This window comes from Perognathus longimembris, chromosome 2 (genome assembly GCF_023159225.1).
Source record: "Perognathus longimembris pacificus isolate PPM17 chromosome 2, ASM2315922v1, whole genome shotgun sequence".
NCBI classification, from domain to species: domain Eukaryota; kingdom Metazoa; phylum Chordata; class Mammalia; order Rodentia; family Heteromyidae; genus Perognathus; species Perognathus longimembris.
In genome coordinates this window covers 14019226-14038206 of record NC_063162.1, presented here as the reverse complement: position 1 = coordinate 14038206, position 18981 = coordinate 14019226, and the positions used below count along the sequence as shown (strand labels likewise).

At 41.1% G+C, this 18981-nt stretch overlaps 1 protein-coding gene across 2 annotated transcripts in view; it reads left to right on the top strand.

Moving 5' to 3' along the window:
* Positions 1-18981, top strand: part of Vti1a (vesicle transport through interaction with t-SNAREs 1A) — a 312552-nt gene that overhangs the window by 229211 nt on the left and 64360 nt on the right. The gene's annotated exons all lie outside the window — the stretch shown is intronic.

Sequence of the window (18981 nt, the reverse complement as noted above, 5' to 3'; positions counted from 1 at the left end):
ATGTGCAAGTTGTTGTGTACACTTGTGTTTTCATGTGTACATAGGAATAGAACTGCTAAGTCATGCGGTAAGTCTGCAGTACTTTTGAAGAACTACCATCTATTTTTTTAAGTGGATATTCTGTCTTATGTTCCCACCAGTGATGTATAAAGGTTCCAATTCCTTTACATCTTCACCAACACTTATTATTATCTTTTTTATTATAGTCATCCAGATAGGACTGAGAAACCATCTCATTGTGATTTTGATTTGAATTTCCCCAGTGGCTGTTATGTAGAACCCTTTTACATATACTTATTGGCCATTTGTATTTCTTCTGTCTGATTCTCCTGTGTTAGAATTCTGTTACACAGGAAACTGGTTAGCAGATGGAAAAGACAAATATCTTCCTAAAGCAAGTAATTTTCATACAAATTGAAGAGGTGGTGTTTACAATAGGAACATTTTTTGGATAATAGAATAAGCGAATTATTCCCAAGCAATTTAGTTCTAATTTTTTTTTTAACCTGGTTAGATTAGAGGCCTCTGAGGCATCTTAACAAAGAGCATAAAGATCAGCTTCTCCAGCCTGGCATGGTGGCATATGCCTATAATCTCAGCACTAAGGCAGAAGAATCTCAGACTTCAGTGATAGCCTGAGCTACATAGCAAGAAAAACAACAACATTCATTTGAACTTCAAGAATTTAAGAAAACAAGAGCCTGAAAGGAGACATATATGATTCTCCAGAGAATTGCCAGTAGAGTTAGAGCTCTGTCCACATGGAGTCCAGCTATCTAAAATTCTATTTACCATAGAGCAAATAGGATCCTTTTCAAGTAAGGTCTAATTAAATAAAATAATAATCATTTTTTTAAGTAATGGTGAAAATACCCGACAATTGAAGATTGCAGTATAATGTGCGTTGTGCAAGATCATTCTCTCCTTTATGTGTAGGGAAACACATTGTGAGAGCAGCTAACTTGTTGGAGGGCACCTACACAGCAAATGGCAGGTCCTGCACTGGACCTTCCTATTAGGGGGCATCACTCTGTGTCTTGTGGTCTGTTGACAGCCCAAGGGCAATATCCATGTGTTGCCTGTTACCAGTGCCACCCTGCAGGTCCACTACTGACTCACTCACTGAAACAGGGAACAGTTAGGTGACGTCATGGAGCACTCGTTTGCATCATTAACTTAATTAGCCACACTAACTTGCTTAGCTTCAGAAGTAGAATACATGTTTCAACTGAACAAAGAATTTCTCAAGTACAAAAATGCTGTATCTTAAAGTTACTACTGCAGCAACTTATACTTGGAGTACTTTTCCATTATGAAGCATTTGACTTATACTTTTGATACTCACAATTATACCAGTTTTTCATTGTCCTTGTTTTTATGTATTTTTTATACCTATGATGAAAGTAAGGCCTAGGAGCCTTTAGTTGCTATGATCATAAAGTCTGAAAGCAAAGCTCTATCTCAAATGGAAGTTTCTTAGCTCCTGTGTAGTCCTGTGTTCTCTCCAGCGTACCATGCTCCGCCTTAATGATGTGCTGAAGGACACTCATTTGAAAGAAAAGGAGACTTTATACTATTATTCCAGACAACAACAGAGCTATGAACAAATAGAAGTTGCTAGGAGGCTAATCTTGAGGCCATACAGAGAAGGCTTGATCTGTCCAACAATGAAATGTGTTGTCTTGTGAGACAAGAGTGAGATCTCTTGTCAATGAACTGTTCAAGCTAGGGTTGAGTGAGTGGCCATCTGGGGGAGGGGGAGAGAGAGAGAGAAAGAGAGTTCATGTTCAGGAGATATTAGGTAGCAATTGAGATACCTTTCAACTATGAATTGGGACTCTTTCTTCCTAGTGAAGAGAATAAGGCTTACTTTTTATCCATCTTCATTCCTATACTCATTGCAGCACTCTGAAACAAACTAGAATCAACCTAAGTGTCTATTAGCTGATAAAATTTTAAGTATATGTTAGAATACTATTTAACCATTCGCAGGGATAAAATCCTTTCACTGTGACAACCTGGATAGGAATGGAGGATAATATGTTAAATCATGTAAGTTATACACAGAATGAAAAATGCTGTATAATTTCACTCATATTAATCTTTTTTTTAAAAACGAACCTTGCAGAAGTACAGTATAATATTGATTACCAGGGACTGGGGATGGTAGACTTTAGGAGGGTCTGGGAAAAAGTCAGTACCAAGTACTAAGTAACAATTAACTTAGAGAGAGAAATTCTGGTTGTAGTGCCCAGCCAGGTAATTATAGATAACCATGTTCATATAATGTCCCACCCTCTACAGACTACAAACAAGATCCCACATTACTTGAAAACTAAGAACTCTTAACAACATCAGCTCCTCAGGCTTCCTCAGATTCAGAATGTCTTAATGAACTGAATGTTTTGAATCATATTTTTTGCAAGAGGCTGAGATTTGAGCCAGGCAATTAAAGTTTTATCCAGCATTTATCCTATATTAAGATTGTACCAAAGCTCTTCAAACCAGAGTGCCTGAAATTAAGCCTAATTCTGGGCTTCTGCTTAATACCTGGGGAAAAGATATGCCCTGGGTGTTTGGCAGGCTGACCTCTTGAATCTTCAGAACATCCTCAAGTTCCAACAGTCCATCTTGATGAATAATCAAACATACAGTATAGAAAGGATGGTGGCTATTGCATAGGAAGCTCATTATGCAAAAAAATAAATATAAATCTGAATGTGTGGGATAGCCTCAGAGAAGAATTAAAGAGCACAATTATGCATAGTTTCTACTTAGTTTTCAGTTGATGAAGGAATCATTTGAAGTCCCTGAAAGACTCCCTCATTCTCTAGAGTCGGGGGCAAGTGTGGACACTGCGTGGATATTATAGGTTTTTTAGCACAAAGATTCAATCAAGACAGCCTCTAACTGCACTTGTGGAAATGGGTGGAATATTCTTAGCAGGGGCTCAAAGGATTGTAAAGCTGAATAACATCTTTGTCTGAAGAATTTATATGAGAAACTCTTTTTCCCGTTTTCTCCTACAAGCATTTTGTGGTTCACCATTGCAGACACTGCATATCTTTGTATCCCACACAGTCCCCAAGTTAATAGTTGTTTGCTAGTTGTGGTCATTTAATTGAAAAAAGCTGGCATGGGTATATTACAGGTCCCGATAGGTCCTTTTTCTATCAAGTATGGTGTTGTTGCTTTTGTGCAAAACCCCTTCGATGGCTAGATTTATTACAGTTCTTTAAATACATTAATAACATAAGAAGATAAAGAAAAGGCAAGTGTAGCCTTCAAATACGCCAGTCATCTACAATTAGAAAGGTTGCTTACCATGCCCTACTGCCAGATGTGTGGTACAGAACTATGGGTGGCATGATTCTGATGATGTTTGCTTTTGATCTCTGGGAATAAGATTAAGTGCTGTGGCCAGGGTCCTCTTACTTGCCTTTCTCTTTCAGCAACTCCTGAGAACTTTGATCTCTTCCAGCCCACCGGAAAGCTACCTGAACCTCTCTTTTGGGTTGTAGACTCGGTGTAGATGGCGCTCCCTTATGATCTCAGCCACCGTTAGTAACCCTGCACCACACACTGAGCTCTGAGACTGAAATCCATCTTGCACTCTGTACTTGCTCTCCCTCAGATCCTGGCCTAGGCAAGGGTGGGCACGTGTCAACCCAACGACTCAGGAGATAAGGGTTGTGCTTTCGCCAGCTTGCTTTATTTCCCATGAGATTCACTCTTAGCATTGTTATTGTCAGTTTTCACTTCAGAAATGTATACACACATAGAGAATGGTGTAGTGAACTGCTTATATCTCCATCACCCACATTCAACAATCACCAGAAGGGTAGTCTTTCTTGTTTCATCTTCCTTTCTCATTTCCCTTTTGTTTTGCTGGGATATAATTACACAAATCCTGGATATCTGATCTGACCTATAAAAATTGCAATATAGTATAGGTCTAGCCCATGCAGCATAATTTTGTAGAAATTTAATATCAATATACTAAGTGTGCCCAACATAATAATTTTAATAATAATTGCGAACTCTATCCAGGACCAGTTTTTCCTAATCATTTTTTTAAAATGTGCCCTTTTTCTTGTTGCTTTATTGTTGTTAATGGTGGTTGTAGTGCTGGTTATCGTTGTGGGGCTTAAACTCTGAGCCTGCACACCATTCCTGAGCTTTTTTGCTCAAGGCTAGTACCACTTCTGGTTTTCTGGTGATTAACTGGAGGTAAGAGTCTGGTGTTCTGGTGGTTAACTGGAGATAAGAGTCTCATAGACTTACCTGCCCAGGCTGGCTTTGAACTGCAATCTTCAGTTCTCGGCCTCCTGAGTAGCTAGGAGTGTAGGCGTGATCTACTGGCACCGGCTCTTGGATGTGTTTTAATGTATTATAGACCCTCCTCTTCATATTGCATTTGTTTGTTGAAGAAGTAAGATTACTGTCCTACAAAAATGTCCATGTTATACATGGGCCCTATTCTGTCTTCATGGTGCTGTTGAATTCTGTCTTCTTTCCTCCAGGCTGCAGCAAAGTGACAGTGAGGTCTAATGAGATGCACGTAGTGTCTGATCACATCACTTTTATTGATGTCAGGATTGATTGGTGGATGCAGTTATTGTCACCTTGATGGAGACATCTGTGATGTTCCCCATCAGCCTGTCAACCAAAGAGTTTCAAATACCCATTGTTGCTTGTTCATTAGGGGTTACAAAACAGTGAGGTGTGTGTGTGTGTGTGTGTGTTTTATTTCCATCATTCTGTTTACTTTTCTTTTCTTTAAAAAAGAGTTATTATCAACTATTTGAGTACTCTGAACTACAGATTACACAACAAAAGCAGCCAGAGTGCCTGTTTATTTATCTGTTTTCAGAACATCCAGTTGCACCAGCCACCTCCCAATGACACGTGTTTGTTTTTGCAAATCATTGTAGCTACTTGTTTTATGCCCATTTCTTGTGTTCATTACTCCCCTTGATCCTCTATATCCCACTTTGATCTGTGAAAGCCTTGTCAAGTTGCCTCTTGTCACCTTTAAAGGAGTTCCGTTGTGTTCTGCAGGAGGATAATATGTCACAGACTCCTGGCCCAGAGTGAAATCACCTCTTTCTACAGAACATGTTGAGTTCTCTTCCTCAGGAATAGTGGGTAGAGACTGCAGTCTAGGCAGTTGGGTAGATTCTCTCAAAGGATTAGGTATATTTTGGAATGACACGCTTATCTCCAATAAACCACCAATAAAGCCAGAGATAGAGTCGTGGTTTGAATGTTAGAGTGCTAACCTTGAACAAAAAGCTCAGGGACAATGTCAAGCCTTGAGTTCAAGCCCCAATACCAGCACCCAAAAGAAAGCACACATCATCCTGCATTTCAGAAAGTCTGAGAAACAGCAGCAGCAAAATCCTGAGTGTCTTAGTTTCCCCTGCTGTTGTTGTCTGCTTGCCTGTCTTTCTCTGTCATGCACCTCCCACAACCCTGGCATTCTGTAAACCTTTGCTGAACCAATGCCAAGCAGAGCAAAAATGCTCAGCAGAAGGAAATGCCACATTCTTACCCAAATGATAGCCTGCAGGAGGGAAAAATCTGATAATGCCTAAGAGGTTGAAGTTGCTTACAAGAAGAAAGTATGATAGGAAATAATTCTAAGTAGTCATTAACTTCGCAGCAGATTCTCATAGCACATAAAGTATAGTAACTTTAAGTAGCTGATCCTCAAAGTATGTGTCATGACTATCTTGGGATGGTTCGTATCTCAGTGTACAAGCTGTGTCAAGTAACAAATCACAGTAATAAACATAATCCATTTGGGGGACAGAAAAACTAAAGTAGCCTCAAGTACAACAATGGTTGTAACCGTGGGAAGAAAGTAAAGTACCTAATTTTCAGAATATGAGTTTCATAAGTGAAAGAGAAAGAAAGATATGACAGTGCATTCTCTGTCTGGCTTTTCCTTTCTTCTCCAGCTTCCTGTCATCTCTTTCTTCCCTAAGGAGTCAGGATTAGTGAAAATCTGTTCTTTGAAGGAATCCAAAATCTCTCGTTAAAAACTGAGCTTGTGGAAAGTCACCTTTAGCTCTCAAGACTCCTGGCAAGTGGACTGGGGATATGGCCTAGTGGTAGAGTGCTTGCCTCGTATACATGAAGCTCTAGGTTCGATTCCCAGCACCACATATATAGAAAATGGCCAGAAGTGGCGCTGTGGCTCAAGAGGCAGAGTGCTAGCCTTGAACAAAAAGAAGCCAGGGACAGTGCTCAGGCCCTGAGTCCAAGCCTCAGGACTGGCAAAAAAAAAAAAAGACTCCTGGCAAGCCGAGGAGTTGAATGTGGGCCTTGCCTCTCCCAACCCCTCGTGTCCAGCTCCAGGAGATTCCATCCTGCACTCCCAGCAGGCCCTGCTCCACTCTGGGGCTACCCTGACCATATGCAGTGCATCTGTGACACCAGGCTGGAGAAGGGGAGGGACTGTAACCTGAAGTCACCAGCTGTCTCACTTATCACTGAAAGGGATTTTACCTCAGGACAACTCACATTCTGAGGAACCAGGCCCTGCTCATGCTCAAAAAGAGCTGTGTCCTTTCTTTCCTTCTTTCCTTCCTTCCTTCCTCCCTCCCTCCCTCCTTTCCTTCCTTCCTTCCCTTCCTCTTTCCTTTCTTCCTTCCCTCCTTCCCCTGCCTGCCTTCCTGCCTGCCTTCCTTCCTTCCTTCCTTCCTTCCTTCCTTCCTTCTTTCCTTCCTTCCTTCCCCTTCCTCCCTACCTTTTAATTGAGTAGAATTGAAATATCTGCTAAAAGCAAGAAAAAAAAAATTGAACTGTTTCACATAGCTGATGAAATTGGTTGTTCAAGGTGCATGGTTGTACATTGCAGAGTAACAAGTGGCTTACATTTATCAGCAAATACTCACTGAAGTAGACATTTCTGGAAATCTTTTTGCTTCTTTACCTCCCTTCTGACCATCACAGGCAGTTTGTGTGGCTTGTGAAAAGGAGAAAAGATGGCCTGCCCTCCTTGCTCAGTACATGAGACACTACAGAGATCATGCACAATTGCTGAAGTCTAAGATGAACTTTGTCTTCACAAATAAAGATGCTGATAACCACAGGCGTCACCACTATTTTAAACACATGTATCACAAAGGGCTCAGCTTAATGACTATTTTCGAGAACAAATGATTTCCTGAAATGGAATGGAAAAAAATGGAGTTATACTTGGGGGTAAGCAGGAGTTCTGGGTACCCCCAATGTTCTCCAGAAATATCCAATATTGCATGCTCTCTGCATCAATGCCCTGTCTCTCGCATGGGAATTTTATTGTCATTGACAGTTACATGATTATGGCAACTGTTGTGGGTACCGGGCATGGGTCTAAGCTCTTTATGTCAATGGATTTTTTTAAATCTTCTCAGTACTCTATTAAAGATTTTTATTAAATTCTCACATACAAATCCAGAGGCTGCTGAGCTGGGTCACATCCCCTCTATGGGGCCAAACCAGTCCTAGACCCAGGTCTGTCAAACCTGTCTTCACACTCATGCTGCCCTTTAGGGTTTCTGTGGGTTGGATTTCTTCTTACAGGTTTAAAAAGATGGTGCATATAATCTTCATTCTTTGATGGGAAAGGCTCCAAACCACCTTTTATCCTAGAGCTCGCAGAAGCCTGAGAAGGAAAGGAAACTGGCCACAAGCACAGCCACTGAAAGGTAATAATTAATGGAAAGGTGTCACTTAAAGAGGTCGCTGACACAGAGCATATGTTTCTCTTGGATTAACATTTCTAACACTCCTTAAGTAATGTGTTGATACCAGTAGAGACCAACATGAATGCAAACAAACCTGAAGGTTAAACTGCTGGGAAGAAAAATAGAAAGAGCAATTCATTTTCATAGCCTTAAGCACTTATACTTCTTTTCCTGTGTTCGTTTCAATAATTACCATTGTTGTGAGCTTTTTTTTTTTTTTCTGGTCAAGCAATCTGTTCGACATAAATTACCAACAATCTAAGAACCAGAAATTATTGTCCATTTTAAAACCTAGAAAACTAAGATTGTGAGGCTAAGGAGTTTTATCTCCATGTAGAAGCTGAGGCAGACTTTCCTATGAAACAGTATATATGAAATACATGGCAGAAATAACAAGAAAACAGCACACACTTATGAGCACTGCCCAGATCTCTTTAGGAAGTACCCGGACCTCCTGTGCTATGGCCCTTTGTCATTGAAGGGCAAGAATAGCAATTTAAGTCTTGTTGGCTGACCTACAAAGACACAGACAAGGGGACATGTGCCTCTCTGGGGCTTCAGTGACACTGCCCAGGCTCATGTCTGCCTGTGATTCCACATGTTTTTTCCAATCCTCTTTAGTAGCAAAACTGATATGGCCCAGAACGTTTCAAGGTCAAGAACTGAGCATACAGACCTGAAATCCAGGAGCCCCACTTGAAGACTTCTCCCTCCCCACCTCGCAGCAGTGCCGCCGAAAGAGTTACTGTGTGCAGGGCAGTTGCACTGACCACAAAGGAAGGCACCCTGCTGAGCAGGGGACATGGAGTGCAGCTGCCTTCTGGTACCAGTCACACTGCTTTCCAGAATGATCTGGGTGATCTTAAAGGTGGAACTCGGCTTTTTAAAGGAGATTACGACTGCCAGCAAAGCAGAGCTTCCCTTCGTTCTGTAGAACATTGTTTCTCTATCCTTAAAGATTCTGCTAGAACTTGAGTATGCTATTTCTGGTTCTGAGATTGTGTATCCCAGAGATTAGTCTGCTACCAGCCATACCAATTGATAGTCATTGTGTGGCTTAAACCTGCCAGTCCAAAGGAAGACCTATAAGCTCTCCTTTTTAATTCATTTAGAGTGAGGAATGGTGAAGGGCCAGCAGGCCTGAGTGTCACTTCCTGCCAGCTCACAAACACATCCAGCCCTTTGACAGGGAACATATGCACACTGCCCGTTCACCGCTTGTCAGCCCCTGAGACCCAGTGTTTCCTTTTCCTACTCTTTAAGTGAGTTTGGCTTGAGGTTTTTTTGTTTGTTTGCTTGCTTGCTTGCTTGCTTTGTTGACCTCTTCCACTTTTTCCTTCTTTCTCTGTCCCATCCATTTTACTCTTTTCTCTCCTTTTCCACTTCTCTGTAATTTAGTTAGCCACCTTGTGTCCATATGTCCAGTGAATAGCCACAAAAAGACCAATTCCAGTTGCAAAACTAGCAGTCCAGCCTCAGCCTGGAAAAACAAACTTAGGTCATCAAAGATAAGACAAGATACTAGAACAATGAGATTTTTCTGTGAGATATATTCTACAATGAAAATCCTGCTATAAACCTTGACTAGCTGTTCACTTAAATGGTACCTGTTGGTCAGAAGAAGAATTTGTTAAAATATTATCATGTAAAATGATACTGCTTAACCCATCTAACGAACTATCTTTTGCAATTAAAAAAATAAATAAATATTTTATCAGAAAAAAGAAAATCCTGCTAGAAAGAATCCTTTTTTTTTCTTTTTTTACTTGTTCCCTTGGTATAGTCTGAATAATTTATTACCTATTGCCAAGAAATTGTATGTAGTTAGTCTGGGTAATGTATACTTTTCCTTTGATTATACATATTAAAGTGATTAGGAAAGTTTGGTTTTTCACTAGTAAATACTTGCCTTCCTGGTGCACTCTGGGTCCATTGTAGGACCATTTGTATCAGTGTAGGGCTCTAAAACTCAAAACCAAAGGGAGCCCACATTGCAAGCCACATTGATTGACTGAGATCTGCAAATCTGGGAGGTGGCAATGAAGGGCACAGGGAAGGGACAAAGTTGAGGGGGGATTTACAGCTGATCTTTTGAAACCATCATGGAATTTTGCGTGCCTTCCAATAAGAAAACTAAAAACAATGTAGACAAGAAGGCACATTTAAGGAAAAACTTTCAAGTCTTTGACATTGCCCATATTGTATAGAATTAAATGAAAATTTTAACTTCTGTTTTTAATAAATGACTTCTATTTGCTTATGATAGATGACTTCTATATGTTTATTCTACCTAATTTGGAGCAGTTTTTCCATTTAGAAGGTAGATTTCACCCTTTATCGTTGCAGGTAACAGATCCAAGACATTTCTCTGTAATTGTATTAATTAATTGGTAGCCTCTATTTGAAGTTTAAAAAGAAAGTAATCCTTTTTTGAGAGGCATTAACTACTTTTTAAAGACATAAACCTCTAGTAAGCCTTTTGTCACAAAATTAGAAATTATTGACAGCAGTAATCATAATAAATACATTACCTCTTCACAAATCACTTTTTTTCCAAGGTGATTAAAGGAATCCATTCACTAGCAGACCCTGCAGCAGCTTGTCTTGTTTTGTTTTGTTTTTAAATCACATTTTTGAAAAGTTAAAGATTAATAATGACACAAGTTTGGAAGGAAAAGACATCACAAGAGCCTTACAGCCTTTCTGAGAAGGTGTCTATTCTCTGAGATGTGTTAGATTCAAGGAAAGGCAGCTACAGCTACAGCTGGACTCCTTTGAGAGCCTTTAAGCCTCTCTGCCTTCCAGCCCTATGATTTATGCAAATCAGAAAGCTTTGGCGGTCTCCACTTCCTGGCCAGGCCAGCATAATCCACTTCCTTCGGGTTCATGTGACCATGCAAATTTGAGCACTCCTGAATAGTCCCAGAGGGGCTGTGCCTCTCATTATTCCTGCCCCATTCTCTGTGCAGTGCAAGCATTCAGAGTATGAATGGACAAGGGTTTAATTACTCACCACATCTGTCAGATCAGATTCAACTTGAGAATGAAGAGAATCCCAGACAAGCCCAGTCGTTTCTTTGCAATGTTCTTCATGGCCGAGGTCATCCAGTTCTGTCTTCCAGGGAATATTTTCCACTCCTTCTTTCATGACCCTTCTGGAAAACAGGGACTCTGGCTTTAGGAGATCCGTTACTGGGCCTTCCACATTGTGTGTGGCCTTTACAAATGTTAATTAATCTTCCTGATAATACACTGAGCATCAGGGAACCTTTTATTCCCCCAGGGCTGCTAATGACCAATGTGAATGCCAGAAAGTTTTCCTTACTGTTTCCTGACCCCCTGTACCTCTCAGTAGTACTTTGCTGATTTTCCCCGCACCCCTAATGTGTCTCCACATGACAGCCTGACTATTCACATTACCAGGTCAGGCAGAGTTTGACTGAGAGAAGGGAAAGGTCCCCCAAGTAGAGGATATACCTACAAGGGGTGTGCTTCTGGTGAATTAAACTTCCTCAGAGTTATCAGCCCAGTACTTTCGAGGAAAAGTGTGAATAATGACAAGTAAGAAGGGGTGTGTCCACTGAGGGCCACAGCGGTTCTGTGCACTGACCGGGCCCCAGCATGCATTCTCTGCATCCTGGCATCTGGGTTTAAGAGGAGATTTCAGGTCTGTGTCACTCTGGAGCCCAAGGTTCCTTGGGCTACCATGGTGCTTCTTGCTCTTGTTTCTATTTTTTTGTTTTGTTCTGCTTGCTTTTTATTTTCTTTGTTTTTATTTGGTTTTCTTCTTTAGTTTAAAACCCACACAACAAAAATGTACTATACAACTTGTTGGGGAGGAGGATTGGGAGAGGAAAAACTGGGGGAAAATGAGGGAAGAGGTGGCACTGTTGAAATAGAAATCTACTCATTACTTGACTTACGTAACTGTAACTCCTCTGTACATTACCTTCACAATAAAACAACTTAATTAAAAAGAAAAGAAAAAGGACATGTGCTAGATGAAGTAGAATTGGCTGGAAAGCAATACAAGGGAAGTTAGTTGAGCTAGATAATAGCATGCTCTGATTTATTTTTCAAACTTGGCTGTGATATCTAATACATGGTATTGCCTATGTTGTATATTATTCATGAGTGTTTATGCATTTTAAAATCCTGTATTTAAATGTTCCTATAATACAACCATTGAATTTTTTTTCAAATTTTTATTATCAAACTGATGTACAGAGAGGTTACAGTTTCATACGTTAGGCAATGGATACATTTCTTGTACTGTTTGTTACCTTGTCCCTCATACCCCGCTTCCTCCTCTCCCTTTCCCTCCCCGCCCCCCAGGTGTTCAGTTCACTTACACCAAACAGTTTTGCAAGTATTGCTTTTGTAGTTGTTTGTCTTTTTTTACCCTGTGTCTCTCAAATTTGGTATTCCCTTTCAATTTCCTACTTCCAATACCAGTATACACGGTTTCCAATATACTCAGATAACATTACAGAGATAGTGTAGGTACAACCACAGGAAGGTGATACAAGAACATCATCAATAATAGAAGCTACAGATACACATTAGGACGTTGAAAGTAGTTACAACTGTGATATAATAATTGTTTCCATAACATGGAGTTCATTTCACTTAGCATCATCTTATGTGTTCATAAGGGTATAGCTATTGGGCTCTTGTGATGCCTAAACCCGTACTAATTATTCCCAATAAGGGAGACCATAGAGTCCATGTTTCTTTGGGTCTGGCTCACTTCACTTAGTATAATTTTTTCCAAGTCCTTCCATTTCCTTACAAATGGGACAATGTCATTCTTTCTGATAGAGGCATTAAATTCCATTGTGTATATGTACCACATTTTCCTGATCCATTCGTCTACTGAGGGGCATCTGGGTTCTACCATTGAATTTTTATTTAGAATACACAAGTGCTAATTTTAGAGTTTCAGAATAAATACTATTAAAATTTGAGATTGGAAAATAAAGTCAAAGATAAAAACCACAGAACAGAAACGTAACTGTTTGTAAAGTGAACCACTATGTGCCCATCAGTACATTCACAACATTACACAGCCATTGCCGCTGTCTGGTTGTAAAGCGTTCTCATTACCTCAGAAGGAAACCCTCTACCCGCTAAGTACTCTGTCCCCATTCTCACCCAGCCCCTTTCTCTATGGCTTTACTTATTCTGGATCTTTCATATGAATTGATTCATACGACGTGTAACCTTATGCGACTGGCTTCTTTCAGTTAACATGTGTTTTTGAGCCGTGCTCTAGTGTCTTGCTGTGGTGCTTGCTGGCCTGTGTGTGTGTGTGTGTGTGTGTGTGTGTGTGTGTGTGTGTGTATCCATCTGTCACATATTCTTCATATGTTCTCTGGCTTGGTCCATGTCATCACCAGGGCCTCCTCTGCTCCTAGTCCTATTGTCTGATTGTTGTTCCAGTTCTATACATTCTACTTCTGAAATATCTCCAGTCAATTCTCATTCCGACTACTCCTGCCCGTTTCCAGACAACATTAATCCTCCAACTGGTCTTCGTCAAGCACAGACCCATGTGACGTGTCACTGCCCTCATTAGTTCCCTGGCCTCCTCCCCACCATCGGAAAGGGCATCAAGCTTCCTCCCCATGCAGGCCCTTGGTTTTCACAACCTGCACCTTCTTCCACTCCCACTGCCTCATCCCACCCCTCAGTTAACACAGTCTGGTCCCCCCACTATTTGTGGGTCTCTGGCACGTTTTGCTTACTCGCTCATGCATCTTTTTATGTGTGCTGTTCCCTCCTCCTGAAATGTACTTCCTCTCTCCCCAAATGACAGGAATCCCATCCTCCCTCCCTCACCATTCTTGAATATTACCTTCTCGCCTTCCCTAATCCTCTACCAAGGATGAATTTCTTCTCTTTTCTGTCTAATCCTGGCATTTTGTTCATCATAATACTTGCATTGTCAGTCTTTAATTAGAGCTGTTTATAAATCTCTGTCCTTTCCCCACCAAAGTTTGAGCTTCTTGAAGGTAAACAATTGACCTCACTCATTTTCCTAACTCTAACACCAACCACTGTTCAGATCCTCAAAAAAAATATCGTGTTGAATAATTTGAATTTTCTCAAGAAAAACTATAGGCTTGTAAGAAGCCCCAGGTAATAGGGAAACCATTCTGAGCCACAATCACAAGGACTACCAGTCAAAGAGTGATTATTTTGATCTTCTGTTGAATTTGTTACCCAGTGGTTTACCAATTAGCAGAATTTCTTTCTCTTTCTGTCTCTTGCCTCTCTCATATTATCTCTCTTTCATTATGATCTTTATTACAAATCTCAAGAGTTTTATATTCAGTTGCCAAAAATTTTCTTTTTGACAAATTGCACAGGAGGCATTTTGAGAGATTGTGTGATAGGGTTGATTGAATTTAGGCCAAGTTTTGTACACTTGTTTCACTCAAAACAAAACTGCAGATGTAAGGCTACTCAAAAATGTATCTGTTTATTTTGCTCCAACCCTTCAAATTCTTCTATCCTTAAAAACAATCAATCAGGTTCTTCTCAGATTAAATGCCAAGCAAACAATGCAAATAAAAGTATTTTGTTTGCTGAGAAGTAATTGAAAAATCTGCAACTAATTACAGATTGGCAAGCCCTGAGCCTACAAATAGCTGGAACACTCAGCGGATGCGTTGTTTACGGCTGGATTCAAAACTGGTTTCCTCACACCAGTCTTCCACAAGTTATTAATCAATACTCTGCCAAGTCCTGTACCTCACCTTCAAAAAATGGTAATAAACATTTAATTTCCAATATGGGCTTCATAAACAAAGCTGTTAAAAAAAACCCTCAAGGAGGTTTAATTGGTTAGAACACACAAAGCCTATTCTTGGGTTATATGAATTGGCTTTTCGCTTAAATACCCTGGTCTTCCTCAACTACTCAGAAATCCTGCAACTTGTTGAAATTAATGTTCTGTCAGTGTGGTTGTTGAGACCCTTGTGGAGCTCCAAGTGCCACCAGACCTTCTTTAATTGAAATTCTGGAGAATAGCAACATATGCATAGACAAAAGAGAGACAAGAATCAACAAATTTGATTTGGGCTGTCTACAACCAGGTAAAGTAGAATTTACAAACGGCTCTATCTGGTTGGTCAAATTTTAAATATATTGGTACTCAAACTAAAAAAAAAAAATGTGTGTGTGTGTGTGTGTGTGTGTGTGTGTGTGTGTTGTGTACATATGTATTTTTCCTGGGCTGTTATTCCTCCACATCTTATTTGTCTGGCTTTTTGTTTTCTTCCATTTGTCACTTTAATGTCACTCTTCAATAAATTCTTCCCCTGTCTACCTTTCCTAATATCTTCTATTTTGTTGGCTATGCTCATTTATCTAGTTGATTTCTTCAGTCACTGCCACGGGGTTGTAAGCCATGCTGACAACTTGTCTATATCATGTGCTCCTCGAACCCTGGGGCCCAGAATTGTGCTGTATCCTCCATAACCTCCCAATGTTTGTTGGACAGGAAGATGAACTGAGATGAATATGGGGATGGGTAGATGACTACATGAAAGGAAGGAGTATAAAGTTATGTTGATTGAGACAAGTAACATGATTAAGACAGAAATCCGAGGCTGAACAAAGGCATGATTTTTAAAGGGACTCTTATGATAAGAAACCAAAGCTTGTTCTAAATTGCAAATTAGAGACATCTATGTAAACACTATGTTCAGAGACAAGACTATGAATGCTACTTAATGATTTCTCTTTAACCTTCATGTGAGTTTTAGTCTGTAGAACAAATACTTACTTTTCTCTATGGTCCTGAAAGTTTGACTCAGGCATGGCTAGAAATTACCCAGATAAATATGGTAGCTTGAAATGAGGCCCTTTCTCCCTGAGAGAACTCCTCGGAATGGAAGTGAGTAGTGAGATGATGTTGGTGCAGGTGGCACACGCATTGTACCTGCATGTGTTCTCAATGTAAGGCCTCGGTCAGGTGAGCCATGTTCTGCAGGTTCCAGATGACTTGCCTGCTCCCGTCACAAACTGAAAACTCTCTTGGTCGATAAAGACAAAGCAAGACACCCACCAAAAGTTTTATCCTTTTTCTGATATGAGAGTCTGAACTCAAAGCTTGCTAGACTAGCGCTCTGCCACTTGAAGCATGCCCCCAGTCTTTTTTAGCTTTATTTTTCACATAAGCTCTTGCACTTTTATCTGTGTCAGCCACAGACTGAAAATGTTCCTACCCGTGCCACTATGTCCCTGTATGCCCAGCTTTTGGGGGCCAGTACTGAGGTTTGAACTCAGGGCTTTGCACTTGCTAAGCTGGCACTCTTCCACTTGAACGATATCCTCAGCCTTGCTTTTCACTGGTTATTTTGGAGATGGAGTCTAGTACATTTTTCTGCCTAGCTGGCCTCGAACTGTGATCTTCCAGATCTCAGCTTTATGTGTAGACAGGATTACAGGTGTAAGCCATCAGTGCTCAAAGACCATTTCTTTCAAAAGGAGAAATTTCAATGAAGTGTGCACTATTCATTTTCGTCCCATGAGATAACTAAAAAATGATAAAAGTGAAAAATATCCTAACAAAATAATAAGACTGAATTTTGAAAGTCTTTTTCCACCCTCTGTTCCCTGGGATGCCTTAGATAAGGTTGTGCAGTATTTTAGGTGCATGGTGAGAAAGGAGCCTACGTTCCCAGGTGGGAGGAGGGACAGCATGTAAGGTCTTAATCCAGCCCTGTGATCTTCAGGTAAAGCCCCTGTGTGTGAACCACAGAGGTCCCTCAAAAATAGAACAAGAACCCTCCATCCATGTGAAGATGAGGATCAAGGTCACTGGGACCACAGTGATCTGACAGATTGAAGCTAGCTGTGCCTGCCTTTCCTTTCCTAACATCCTTGTGGGGATCAAAAAATAGAGAAATTGATAATATGCTGTTGCTGAGTCATTTGTCTTATAGTTCCTTCTGCTTTTCCTCTTTATTGTCGGTTGGTACCGAAGCAGTAGACGTGGTACTTTCTGGTGAAGAGAGCTGAGGATCTTGATCTCTGCCCTCTAGACTCATCCAGCCATGGTTGCTATAGGTCCTGTAAGTGCACACATGTCTAGAAGTTCACGTTTTGTCTAGCTAATGAAGTTCGGGTTGTTTAGTACACCATAGTCCAGCTCTTGTCCTTGTCAACTACGAAAGGTGAATGGAATACTGAGAATGAAAGGGAGAAGGGACTTAGATTCGTGTCCTGGTTGCTAGCCAGCCAGATTCACTATCCTACTGGGGGAGCTTCCTTCCGATATACATGAGGTAGTCAGTCCCTTGTGTTCTGTGCCTGTGAGAATGTTCCTTGGTCTGGGGAGAGCCCACTCATCTCCCCAAAATATCACCTTCTCCTTAAGACTTTTCCTAGCCCTTGGGCAGAACATCCATTCCTTCCTCTGTACTTCTTCACTCTTCTCTATACTGTATTTATCTGGTTATGTTCTAGATTGTTCCACATACACTTAGCTCTAAAGGTATGAGCTCCTTGAGGTCAGGGATTGTGTTTTCTTTCTCTTTAGGTCTCCAAGATTTAGCTCAGTTCTGGGCACATAGTAGGTTCTCAGCGAATGTCTGATGAATTGCAAAAGAAATGACTAGACACCTGAAAAATTAACATCTTGGCAGTGGAAAGAAATGAAGGCATGTGAAGTTTAATGTGAAATTAACCTTTTCTCCTCAATACAACCTGATTACTTGGTGACATTTCCTTCCTCTCACAAGCCACCTGGATCTTAATGGTTATTTTCTTACAAGGTTGTTTGGTTTACAATATGACAGAACTGTGTTTACTTTGGAAGGAGGGCTGTCCTCATTAAGAAGCTTTCAGCAGAGCCTGAGCCTCAAGTGATGGTGTGCTAGGCAGAAAGCCAGTAGGGAAAGCATGCGGAAAAGTCCTGATGGAGCAGGGCAGCTGCCTCGTCCATTCCCAGCGTCTTAGGGAATTAAGCAGTGACCTAAGGACTGATGTGCTCCTGGGCCTGAGCGGACTCCGAATGGGTTCCAGGGTTCCCAGGGTCAAAGGCCCCTGTGCCGCCAGTCAGACAAAGCAGGTGGAATGTTGTATAGCTGCACCTCTTCGTGCATTTCCCGACACCTCCCTAGCCCGTGGTGACCGCCCGTTGGCATGCTGTTTCTGCCACCTTGTCATAGTTGTCTAAGGCCTCAGCAGCCGTGTGTGGAGAGCCTGTCCCCAGTACTTTCTTCTCAGGACAAGCTCAACTTCACTTCCTCTGGCCTTATCAAACCCTTTGTTTCCAAAATTGTTAATCAGCCACTTGGTGGGGAGGGGGGGCGGGGGGAGGAGGGTGAGCTCAACTCCTCCCTCCTTCCTTCCTCCTAGCTGAAAATAATGTGAAAAATGCCAGGCCTATTGTGAGGGCCATTTCCCCCAGGCCTTCAGGACTGTAGTCAGCAGTTTGGATGTTCTGCCATCTCTGCTTGAAGCTCAGCTTTAAGAAACGTAGGGCCCCAGATTCTTCCCTGCTACAGATCTAGAACTTTCCCGTGCTAAGAGACTTTCACAGACAAAATAGGGTTTATGGAACTGCTTTTCATTTACTGTCAGAATAACAAGCAATGTCTTGTATTTCCACAGAGATGCTCTTTTGCACTCAGTTACTCAAGGAAGAATGTGCCATCGTCTCTACTGTAGATTTTTATTTTATTTGTAAATTGTGCGTGCTGCATGCTATGGGATACTGAAAAGCCATCTAGCCCGGCTTGTTAGTTGACACAGAGTGCCTGCGATTACGAATTGTTTGAGTAACAGTGGACTATTGAACTGCCATCCAGATGTGTGTGGCGTTGACTGTGGGAATGTCCACAAAGGAGGATTATCTCTCTGGTTGCTGGGGCCAAGCCCTCCCTCCCCCCCCCCACTAGAAACCTAAGGGTGGGAGCTACTCAGATGGCTCTTCAGATGCAAATTAATCTTTTTTTTTAATTACACATTGCAATTAAGTCTGACTTTGTTCTCCTAAAAGTCAGTCACACAAAGAAACTATACAAAACTGCAACTTTGAATGCTCCCTGGTGAGTGAATTATTTTATATTTTTAAATATCCAGAAAGTCCAAACACTGTGGATTGCACACCCAGCTCTGTCCCCACTCTCCGGGCTGTTTTGAGTGTGGTGTGTGCTTCCTTTCCTCTCTTTCATCTGATCCTCCATACAGTAACTGTAAATAACCTCAGTACTAGCCACAGTAAACAATA